The sequence below is a fragment of the Astyanax mexicanus genome, chromosome 24 (assembly GCF_023375975.1).
Source record: "Astyanax mexicanus isolate ESR-SI-001 chromosome 24, AstMex3_surface, whole genome shotgun sequence".
Taxonomy (NCBI): Eukaryota; Metazoa; Chordata; class Actinopteri; order Characiformes; family Acestrorhamphidae; genus Astyanax; species Astyanax mexicanus.
In genome coordinates this window covers 19,198,002-19,210,671 of record NC_064431.1, presented here as the reverse complement: position 1 = coordinate 19,210,671, position 12,670 = coordinate 19,198,002, and the positions used below count along the sequence as shown (strand labels likewise).

The 12,670-nt window shown below is 36.7% G+C and overlaps 1 protein-coding gene across 13 annotated transcripts in view; it reads right to left on the bottom strand.

The window, feature by feature from the left end:
- The window catches only part of plekha6 (pleckstrin homology domain containing, family A member 6), a 141,064-nt gene that overhangs the window by 42,722 nt on the left and 85,672 nt on the right, over positions 1-12,670 (bottom strand). The window lies entirely within an intron of this gene.

The window sequence follows — 12,670 nt, the reverse complement described above, 5'->3', positions numbered from 1 at the left end:
ATTAATTTTAATAACTTGACTGAGCATTACATGTTAACAATGCTAAGAATGTTCTGAATATTGGGGAAATGTTTAGTTTTGTTTATTATGGGCCCTTTAATCCAACCATTTGTTCCTGCTATAAGACCTAAAAGAGTTAATATCCTGAAAGAGAAGGCAATTAGTGAGTTTGTGACATCATTATAGTGCGTAAACAAATGAAATAAGCATTTGTGAATGGGTGTGAACAGATTGATTAACAGTGAATTTGTGTTTTTTTTTTATTTAGTACAGTGTGGAACAAACAGTACAGTAGGTGCTCAATTTGTGTTCAATTTGTGAGTTAGATTAGGTGATTCTATTAGAGCATAATATATACAGCTCTGGGAAAATTAAGAGACCACTTAAAAATGAAGAGTTTCTTTGATTTGACTTAATTGAAAACCTCTGGAATATAATCAAGAGGAAGATGATCACAAGCCATCAAACCAAGCTGAACTGCTTGAAATTTTGCACCAGGAGTGTAAAGCATAAAGTCATCCAAAAGCAGTGTGTAAGACTGGTGGAGGAGAACATGCCAAGATGCATGAAAAATGTGATTATTTGAGGTCTTTTTTGTTATTTCAGACATTTGTTTTCTGCAATTAAATGCTCTAAATGACAATATGTTTAATCAGAATTTGGGAGAAATGTTGTCTGTAGTTTATAGAATAAAACAACAAATTTCATTTTACTCAAATATATAACTATAAATAAAATCAGAGAAACTGATTCAGAATCTCTTAATTTGTTTCCAGAGCTGCATATATTATTGCATAAGGTAACACACACACATATACAGACACACACACAGAGACTTTGACACATACACAGTATAATAAATATAAACAATACTTAGTGGTACACTGCAATGCAAAGACTCAGCCTCAAGGGGGCAGCACAGGCTTTCAAAAAAAAAAAAAGAAAGTAGTGCAAGATCACAAGAGCATCACTGATACACTGAAGAGGCCGAAACTTCTAGACACAAATCCAAACACCGCTTATGACCCTGCCAAGCACCAGCCTCACTAAACCTCAAACCACTTTAATCAAAACCACGCTTTCAGATATCAGCATGATTATTAATCACAGCTACTGTTTAAACTCAGCAATCTAGAGTGAGACACCCTGAAAACAGTTACGGTTAGTCATCTACGGGCGTGTCCTATTAGATTCATTTACACAGTGAATCACTACCTGTGGCAGTGCGGATGGGATGTGGTCAAATCAAAGCAAATCATTTTATAGCGTGGGGAGGAAGGGAGATAAGCTTTCAGAAGTAATATAGTAGAATAGGGATGGGCAATAGGACAATATCTTATTCATATCTGGATGAAACTGTACATTTTGAAGGTGCAAACTTGTTTTTAAAAACAGATTAGTCACATGGTTGAGTTTTTTTGTGTTTTTGTTTTTTTTTGCAATGTGAACACAATGTGGTTTACTATTGCTGAGTTCAGTAGAAACTAGTGCTGGGCGGTATTAGTGTTGCCAAATCCTCAGTTAGGAAAGTAGCCCTCAGTTGTCCTAAATGACGTCATTAATTTGCATAATACATGTTTTTGAAGCTGTAAAGGATTAACGTTGTGGGAGGGAAAAAAGTGAGTAAAAAACACCCTAAATATGTTAGAAATGTTACAAATGAACACTTAACAAATTAACAACTTCTGTTGCTTTTTAAATAGGCACTTCACTTCCCAAAATAACTTATTTTTTTACGTAAATTACATGAATACGTTTTTTGCCGTGTTGTTATATTTAAGTTATTATAAGAGCGGCCGTTAGCCGGAACTGTTATTCTGTTATTATAACTGTTGTTTTTTTTTTTTTTTTCAGGGTTATTTTTTTGTTTGTTTTATTTCTTTTTATTTCTTTTTAGTTTTCTTTATTTTTAAACCTATTATAGACAAATTGTTCAATGATGAGCTAGCTAGCTAGATGTTTAGCTTTTTACAGAGAGGCAGACACTGTGGAGGAGGTGAGTGACTGAGACTGTGTGAGTTACAAAAAAAGTTTTTTTACAAGAAAAGTTGCTAGAGGTTCTAAAATTACTTAGTTTTGACATCTACAGTATTCTATCTACAATGTAAAAATGAAAAGTTGAAATTAAGTCCCTCTTATTTTTTCTCTCTTTCTTTGCTCGCTTTCTCTCAGCTGCTGGTATGTTTTCTTTTCCAAGTTGTTCAAATGTGGAATATGGAGCTAGAGTTGATTTCCTCAATTTCCACTAGTGATGCCACAACACAAGGAGGGTGAAGTCAGCCACCGCCTCTTTTCTAGCATCATTACATATACATCATTATACCCCCTAGCAGTGATAGGAAGAAAGAGCGCCATCTACCCACCCAGAGAGAGCAAGGCCAATTGTGCTCTCTCTGGGCTCTGACAGCTGATGGCAAGCTACATGACCAGGATTAGAACCAGCAATCTCCAGGATTCTCCCGATCATAGTGGCAGAGCTTTAGCTATTTGCTAATCTAACACTGATTCTTATTTTTTTTATATAGAAATATCCATTATTGAAAGCTTATTCTGTTGTGATTAATTTGATTCATATTTTAAAAATCAATTGACATCACTAATTTTGATTAAATAATTTTATAATATATTGCCCAATCCACTACGCTGACCAGCAGAAGTTCCAGCAGTACAACGCTTCTTCATTTTGTACAGTCTTTAAGGTGTACAATAATCTTTAAGGTGGAGCACTCTAAAGGCTCTACAGGATGGAGAAGAGCACCATCTACCTACCCAGAGAGAGCAAGGCCAATTGTGCTCTCTCTGGGCTCTGACAGCTGATGGCAAGCTGCATGACCAGGATTCGAACCAGCAATCTCCGGGATTCTCCCGATCATAGTGGCTGGGCTTTAGACCGCTGGACCACTTGATGCCCCTGTATTTATTATTAAAAAAAAAAAAAAACAGAACTTTGCTGCGATTAATGCATTTAATTTTTTAAGCAACATACACAACTAAAATAAATCTAATTTAATTTTGCTATTTGCTAATCTAACTCTGATTCTTTTCTTTTTTAATATTTAAATATCTATTATTGAAAGCTTAGTCTTAAAAAGAAGAGAATAATTCTGTTGTGATTAATCTGATTAATTTATTTTAAAAATTAATTGACATCACTATTTGTGATAGAATCATTTTACAATATCACCCAATTTATGACCCTGACCTGCAAAAAAATCAGCTGTAAAATACTTCACTTAAAGTCTACAATAATCTTTAAGGTGGAGCTCTCCACAGGCTCTACAGGATGGAGAAGACCTCAGATATCAGAATGAGGAGAATGAGTGATTCCACTCCTCCTACGCTGGAGATCCTTCATAGGCTTGGCTGCACTCAGGATGACTCCAAACCACGCAGACAAAAATAACAGAATACCATTCATCCTCCAGCACAGACGATGCTCGTGTCTTCCTGCTCGTATCTGTCTCAAAATGCGTGAGTGTACGAGAGAGAAATATTCACTGTGCACTATTCACTATTTCCGTTTTCGCTCTGAAGTGATCGGCCTGTGACGGAATCAGTGCTATAGGGGCCGGAGGGCCAAAACAAAAGCCTTCTTAGATGTTTCCATTCACACAATTGCTCAACTTACAGAGAAAAACCGGTCGTACGTGAAATCCCTCGCCCGGCTCATACCTTCAAATATCTAAACAGAGCAGCTCTGAAGGCCTCTGTTGTTCTCTGTCTCCTTCGAAGAACACTTACTACACTTACTGTAATTTTCACACTATAAGGCGCACTTAAAATCCTTTAATTTTCCAAAAAATCGTCAGCATGTGTGATTTTACCAGTCAGGTGTTAAGAAGCAGCCGCTCTGCAGAAGTACAGCGTTATATAGGAATATACAGTTTAAGTGAAGTTTCTCCAGCACCAAGGCTGGAGAAGCATTAGCATTACCCTTTAAACACGATAAGCAATAGCTCTTTCACCATTCAGAGGTGAGTATTATCAGCCTGTAGCCTGCTGCCAACCCCTGGCTATCACTGCTGGAGCAGCATTAGCATTACCTGCTAACCATGCTAAGTGCTAGCTCTTTCACCATTCAGAGGTGAGTATTATCAGCCTGTAGTCTGTGCTGCTAACTCTGGCTAGCACTGCTAGAGCAGCATTAGCATTACCTGCTAACCATGCTAAGTGCTAGCTCTTTCACCATTCAGAGGTAATTATATCAGACTGTAGTCTGCATGTTTACCATGTTAAAACAAGCTACGTGGGATAAATCGCTAGCTAATATCGCACTGGCTTACCGAAACAGGGTTCCTCAGTGTAGTGCCTTAGGGGAAATCTGGAATTCTAAGCTTACTATAAATAAACGGAAGTGCTTTACACTCCCAAATAAGCAGTTTTCAGGAGAGAAATCTGTGTAAATTAACATCCAGTGCTTGTTTGTCTTTAAAAGAAAATGTTTACTTGTTTACTTATCTTAGCTTAGCTTAGCTTAGCATCACAGGTCTCGCCCCCCAAACAGTTATTAGAAGGAAAACATGTGCTTTATAATCCAGTGTGCTTTATGTATGAAAATAGCCCAGAAAATAGATGTTTATTCACAGTGAGCCTTATAATCTGGTGCTCCTTATAGTGTGAAAAATATGCTACATGCTAATTGCCTCTCAGTGCTAATGGAGAACTGAGGTGACACTCACAGGCTCTGGTTTGCTCTTCTGAAAATACGACAATACCTCATAGTCACACGCATCACACCTCACTGACACCTCAAAGATGCTAATGCTAACGTTACTGTAACAGATTTCACACACAGGTATGATATCTCATGCTAAGGTGCACACACTCATTAAAAATACAGGCATTACAGGCGTTCAGAGAAGCATTAGAAGGAAACCCTGGAGGACACCCCTGACAAGTGCTTACCCAGAACCTGAACTAGTTATGTGTCTGTATTGGCAAAATATTTTTGCTTAATTCAGAAAATAATTGCTAATTTTTCATTTGAGTTAAGAAATAATACTTAAAACAAGCACTAATCGCTGCCAATGGAGTAAGACACTTTCTGTAAAATCAAAACAAAGAAATATAAGTCCGAAATAACAATGCAAAAAAAAAAAGAGAAATTTCATATATTTAAATTAATTTAAGATGATTTAACTTTAGCTAAATGAATCCTGTTTATCAGGTCAAAGGGCACAGTAGTAAGATAAAAAATGACTCAGGGAAAACTTTATCTATTGCCATGCAGCCATATATTTATATATTTATACTGCATATGACTCCCTGCACCTCAGTCTGATAAAGATGAAGATGGGTCTAGATAAAAATAGGGTTGAAAAAAAGACTCGGGGAAAACTATCCAGCCGAGAATTTCCATAAACATCACTTGTCATCCCTTCATCTTTGACTTATTATCGCTCTCTAGGCCGACGCCTTTGTTGGCTCTCCTCTCCCGTCCCATCTGCATCCATCTCAGAGACATCCAAAACAAATCTGCTTCCTGCTACAACTTCCATTTGCGACGGTGGAGTGATCCAAGAGCCGTTAACTCGGAGCGCCGCTGTCAAGCTTGTTTGCCTCCGTCATGCTATATATAGGCAGTGGAGCTTAATTATAGCCTGGATGAAGACAGCAGTCAGCAGCAGCAGCAGGCTGTGAAGAGAACAGGCCTGTCTATAGGTCCTCACTGCTCAGGCCTGTGAGAATAGGAGTGAACGATATGGTACAAATATTCTATCTATAATATTCTATAATATTTAACATAAGACATTTTCACTAGGGGTGTCACGATTCTCTAAATCCTCGATTCGATTTTATTTCCGATTTTAGGGTCACGATTCGATTCTCGATTTTCTTTTTTCTTTTTTTTTTACAGCAGAGAGGCCTATGCCAGTTTTAGATTAGTCTTTGGTCATTCATTGGTTTGATTCATCAAATTTACAATGTCTTTTTTCAAAAGGTGGGCTTGATATAAGTGATGCAAAGTGATACAAGTGATCTGTTATACACCACATTAGGCACTAATGGTCAAATTTAAATAATTTAATTAAGATATATATGTAATGCCATCTAGTGGCTTTTTTTGGTAGCAGCAGTGTGCACTATTAAAACAGCAATGTGCAACATAACAAAATAAATAATAAAAAAATACAGGAACAGTCCTGTTCAAAATAATAGAACAATTAGAGCCTTAATAAATTGAACTCTATCCTACTATAACAGTTAAACATGAAAAATAAGACTCGGTCCCTGAGAATGACAATTTCTTTCTTTAATAAAGATATATTATTAACTTTATCTGAGAGAAAGATGCTCCTTAAGGGACCAAAACTGTAAACATATTTGAGGCTAGACAAATAACTGATATTTTTATATTTTCAAGTTTTTCTTTAAGGAGATGAGAATGTCCACATTCTCTGGAGAAAGGGCTGCTCTTTGAGGAGTCGGCTACATTGTGCTGCGCTATTTGAGTAGCGCGGGTGCGTAGCTTAGAGGGAGGGATCGTCGATCATCTTTTTGACTTCAATGCTCGAGACCATGACATAATTTAGATAGATTTCGATAAAATATCAAAATCGTGACACCCCTAATTTTCACTATACACAATATTTATTGTAATATGCAGACAAAAGGCACCACTGACGTTTGATTCTTATATTAACTAGGAATCCACCAAAATGTCTATTTTTGTCTATTTTTGGATATATGTTCATTGATTATTACCAAATACTATCAAATACTAAATCCTACTACAGTGATACTCACTACCAAATACTATCCAATACTATCCCATACTACAGTGATAACTTACTACCAAATACTATACAATACTATCAAATACTATACAATACTATCAAATACTATCCTGTACTACAGTGATACTCAATACCAAATACTAACAAATACTATCCAATACTATCCCATACTACAGTGATAACCTACTACCAAATCTACGTAATAGTATCAATTACTTTCCCGTACTACAGTGATAACTTAATACCAAATACTATACAATACTATCAAATACTATCCTGTACTACAGTGATAACTTACTATCAAATCCTATCAAATCCTAAATCCTACTAATGTGATACTTACTACCAAATACTACAAAATACTATACCCTACTACAGTGATACTAACAAACACTATCAACTACTATATCCTACTACAGTGATACTCACTACTAAATACTGTCAAATACTATCAAAATACTATCCTGTACTGCAGTGATAACTTACTACCAAATATTATCAAACACTATCCTGTACTACAGTAATACTCAGAACCAAATGCTATAAAATACAATCCCATACTACATTGATAATCACTAACAAATACTAGAAAATAGTATCAAATACTATCAAATAATATCCCATACTACAGTGATAACTTACTACAAAATACTATTAAATACTATCCTATACCACAGTGATACTCAATACCAAATACTGTAAAATATTATCAAATACTATACTGTACTACAGTAATACTTAGTACCAAATACTATAAAATACTATAAAATATTGATACTCATACTCACTGATATTGATACTCAATACCAAATACTAAAAAATAGTATCAAATACTATCCAATAATATCCTGTACTACAGTGAAAACGTACTACCAAATACTCTCAAATACTATCCTGTACTGAAGTGATACTCAATACCAAATACTGTAAAATATTATCAAATACTACCCTGTACTACATTATAAATTACTGCCACATACTATCAAATAATATCCCATACTACAGTGATTTTTAATACCAAATACTACAAAAACATTATCAAATACTATCCCATGTTTGCTACAGTGATCTTTATTTAAAGCCACTGCACTTCATCAAATTTAACCACATAATATAATCACATAATCACTTTTTGTAAATTAAATATATAGTATAGTTTATACATTGATGACATTCTCAGTATGTTCTAAAAAACATAGTGTCCTGAAAACAAAACTGATCATGAAATGATAAGATATTGTCATATTACCCAAGTCTATGATTAAGGTTAGCCTATTTATTTATTTCTAAAGAGAATTTCAGCTCTATATCCTTTATCCAGACGACCAGAAGGCCTAGGATGCAGCAGTCAGACAGGCGGGAGGGATCAGCGAGAGCGATGTACATCTAATCTAATCCCAACCCAAAACCGAAGCAAATGAGAAACAGCTTCTGCTGAGGTCGTGCTGAGCACAGTTTAGGCTGATAGAAGGAAACAGGCTTATAAACAGGAGTGACGATGATCATTACAGGCTATATTACACAGGCCTGCTGTTCTCTATTGTACAGAAACAAGTATTATACCAGCTTCCTGTAATAGATCAGTAGATGCAAATAATGGCAACAGGGCATGCTTTTCTTTTTTAGCTCACAGGAAGCAGTCTAGGGGTAAAAAAAAGAGTCTGGCCTGTAGTCTTTATACAGTTATTTCTATTTTTTTCTGTTTTTTCCTAATTTAACTAGGCCAATTGTTCCACCCATTTAGCTGCAACTCAGGTGATGTACAGCCTTTTTTAAAACTGCTGCTGATGCAGCATTGACAACGCTTGGAGGAAAGCGCAGCGACTCGGTTCCGATACATCAGCTCACAGATGCTGTGTGCTGATTGACATCACCCTAAGAGTGAATGAGGAGAAAGAGCGTCATCTACCCACTCAGAGAGAGAGCAAGACCAATTGTGCTCTTTCAGACCTCAAAAAGCTTGTGTGCTTCTCTACTCTTCCTCCAGACCCTTGATTTATAAATGAAATTTGTTAAATTTTCTGATGGTCAGTGATGGTTTGGAGAGACATGTCATCTGCTGGTGTTATATCAAGTCCAAAGTTCAGTGTTTTCCTGGGAAATCTTACAGCACTTCATGCTTCCCTCTGCTGACAACTTTTATGGAGAAGTGGATTTCATTTTCCAGCAGGACTTGGCACACTGCCAACACCAAAGTACCAATTGGTCTTATATAGTATTCAAATGCTCTGAGCTCTGATTTCTGGGATTTTCATTGTTTCATTTTCATTTCTGGGATTTTCGATGATTCATAATCATCAACAATAAAATAAATAAACGCTTAAAATAGATCATTCTGTGTGTAATACATCTATATAATATATGAGTTTCACATTTTGAACTGAATTACTGAAATAAAGTAACTTTTCAATGATTTTCTAATTTTTTGAGATGCACTAGTATTTCGTGTTTCTTTCAAAAGGGGTATTTTTCTACTTTCTATCGTTATTCTTAGAACTGCCGTTTGGACAAGACCCCGGTGACATTTCCGGCGATGCTCTCGCCCAGACGCTGTGATGAATCATATCCTCAGAGTGTAATAGTTTGAGTGTTATTTAAGGCCAGAGCTCTTTGCAAAGCTTTCAGCTTGTTGCGACTTCAAGAGAAAAACACTCAGAGGCAAAAGAAAGAAAAGAATTCAGTCTTCTAAAGTAAGGCTAACTTCCAACTTTCTGATTGGAATGATTTGGAAGGATGTTAGGTAGGTAAAGGAGAAAGTCCTCGGTCTAATTACCCTCCAGGCTAACTCCTGTATAGCGTCTGTTTATCTTGTGGGGAGCAGTAAGTTGGACTCTTGGCTGGAACTCCAGACTTTTCACCTCCACACACCTGCTGCTGCTGCTGCTGCTGGGCTGGAAAGAATGTGAGGAACTGAAGAAAAAAAGGCCAAGGCCAATGGGTTCACTGCCAAAAACAGTGCACTCCCATTCCACACACTGTTCCTACTGTCACTGGACATCCCATAATCCCATCCACTCACTCACTGTTAATGCTACACTTGGCCTTGTGTCCTTTTATATCTGAAACACTTCAGCTGCTACAAATTATTGGGGAATATAACTGCACTGAGTTACAGTTTATCTTCAATCAGACTTTCAACCACAAATATCCAGATATTTTTAAAGAAAGAGATTTTCCTTCCTTTTCCTATTTCCGTTTTGTTTTTATATATATATATTTCCATCCACAAAGAAACAAAGAAATGCTTGTCATAAGCATGCCAGTCCTATAGGGGGCGATCATCTAAAAGACTACCTCCTACAGAAAGACATCATCATCAATACACGAACACATGAAGAAGGAAAAAAAAGGTTTAATAAAACACTCCCTAAGTAGTTTACTAAAAACAGTCAAGATTGGTTTCAATGACAGAGCATTATATATTTGTAGAGATTTGTGATGCAAAATATAAACCATAGAAAATAAAATACCTCTGTTTTCAGGTTAAATCCACTGTATTTTAAATATCATGTTATCTACAGATCACAATTTCTTGTTTTTCTCAAATGACTAGCGACAGTCTTGGATTCGGTCATAGGTTGCCAGGACTGTATAGAACTCTCAAGGGGGCTTGCCAGTTAAAGTCAGAACCCTCACAATAGAACCACACAAGGATGCTCACAATACTTCCGAAGCAACTTATGTAAGATCATACATAAGAGCATATGATAAATCATATATAATTTATAATCAATCACTGAAACTTCATTAGAATCCAATACAGGATAATTAATTACAAAATATTTATTCTTGCATCGTTCTTGTAACCTCAATGTCATGTCTTGTCTAGTCTTGTGACAAGAGCGTCCTGCAATCCAGCAAGAAAACCTGTTTGAGACTGCAAAAGACTTGAGACTGGGAAGGAGATGCACCTTCCAACATGACAATGACCCCAGGCCTACAGCCAGAGCTACAGTGGAAGGGTTTGGATCAGAGAATATTCATGTTTTGGGATGTCTTAGGCCCAGTCAAAGTCCTGAGCTTCTGTGGCAAGACATGAAAAATGAAATGCTGTTCACAGACAATATCCATTTATTCAATTTGGATGAGCTTGAGCTGTTTTGAAAAGAAGAATGTCTCTAGATGAAAATCTCAGTCTCTAGATGCGCAAAGCTGGTAAGTATCTGAATACTTTTGCACATCACTCTTTTCGGATATTGATTTGATTGAAAAATTTGAAAACCATGTATCATTTTTGCAATCCACTGTAAATACAGGGCAAGGCAATCCGGGAAGAAAACCTGTTGGAGGCTCTAAAAGACTTGAGACTGGGATAGAGATGCACCTTCCGTCAAGACGATGACCCTAAACATTACAGCCAAAACTACAGTGGATTTCAACAAAATACATTTAAATTTGTGGTTGTGGTTGTAAAGTGACAAAAAGTGACATTTTTTTGCAGGAACAGGAAGCAAACAGATAAGAAACATCAGGCCAGATATCAGGTGCCAACGCCCGGAGCAGCGTAGGGCAGAACAGAACAACACAAACAACAAGACTGGGTTTCTCTGAGGGCTGGACTGATGCCAGCTGTGCCCGCTGCCTTTGTGCTATGGCACAGCTTCCTACAGAGCAAGGTTTATAGATACCTAAAAATGACCCACTTCCTTGACAGTCTTTTTTCTTTCTTTAAGTCTTTGTGCATCTCTCCACCCAGGTAGTTATATATCTGCAGCCAGGCGTGGGTAACGCACTGTAGTGCCCGTGTTTGATCCTGATGCCTCCCGATAACAGTCGGGGCACTGGGTGGATAAACCCAGCCCGAGGACGGTATGACGCCACGCCACGCTGACTTCACCTATTCACCAAATGTCACGGCGCTTACAGGCAGTGTATTCCACCCCGGCTCAACAGGTAACGTGAGCAGCAGCACAGCTGCTATTCTGGGGAAACCAGAAGAGAGGTGTGGACGTGACCGATACGAGAATTCCAGTATTGTTACTGTTATTATGTATTAATAGCACCTTTTAAAAAGCTAAAAAGTTTGGGGGTGGAGGCGGCAAAGGTATTTACATGATGTATACAGAACAGTTATGACAATTCTGAGGCTAAAAACCCCTAAAAAAAAAAAAAAAAAGATTGTGTTTAATACAGTGGCTTGCCAAAGGTTTCATACCTCTTGAACCTTTTAACATCTTGTCACCTTACAACCACAAACTTATATGTATTTTATTAAGATTTTAAGCAATAGACAAACACAAAGTATTGCAGAAGTGTGGAGTGGAACAAAACTGATACATGGTTGTCACAATTTTTATAAAATAAAAATCTAAAAAAAGTGTCACCCTTTACTCTAAAACCCCTAAATACAGTAAAATCATTCGCAGTCAATTGCCTTCAGAAGTCAGTTAATCAGTTAATAGAGTCCAGGACACTTGTAAACAAACAGCATCATAAAGAATATGCTTGAAGATAACCGAGATAAAGTTGTGGAGAAAAAAGTTTAAAGCAGGGTTAGGTAAAAAAAAAAAAAAAAAAAACATATCCCAAGCTTTGAGCCTCCAAATGAGCACTGTACGATTCGTGGAAAACCTACTGCAAACTAGGGGTGGGCGATATGGCCCTAAAATAATATCACGATATTTCCTGGTATTTTCACGATAACGATACTCTTGGCGATATACATTAATGATTTTTTTTTCTTTCAAGAATACACTACTGCAACAAAATGACATTTTTATTTTATTATTGCATACGATTTATGTCACACCCCTACCTGAGATATTAAAAAACACAAGAATTTGATCAGATTTGTAATAGAAGTCAATGATCCAGAATGTCATGATACTAATAATACTAATAATGCACTCCAAATATCTCCATATATTCAGGATTAAAGTAAAATAAATGATACTGCACAGATATAATCTGTCTCTAGTAGATATGTAATGGAA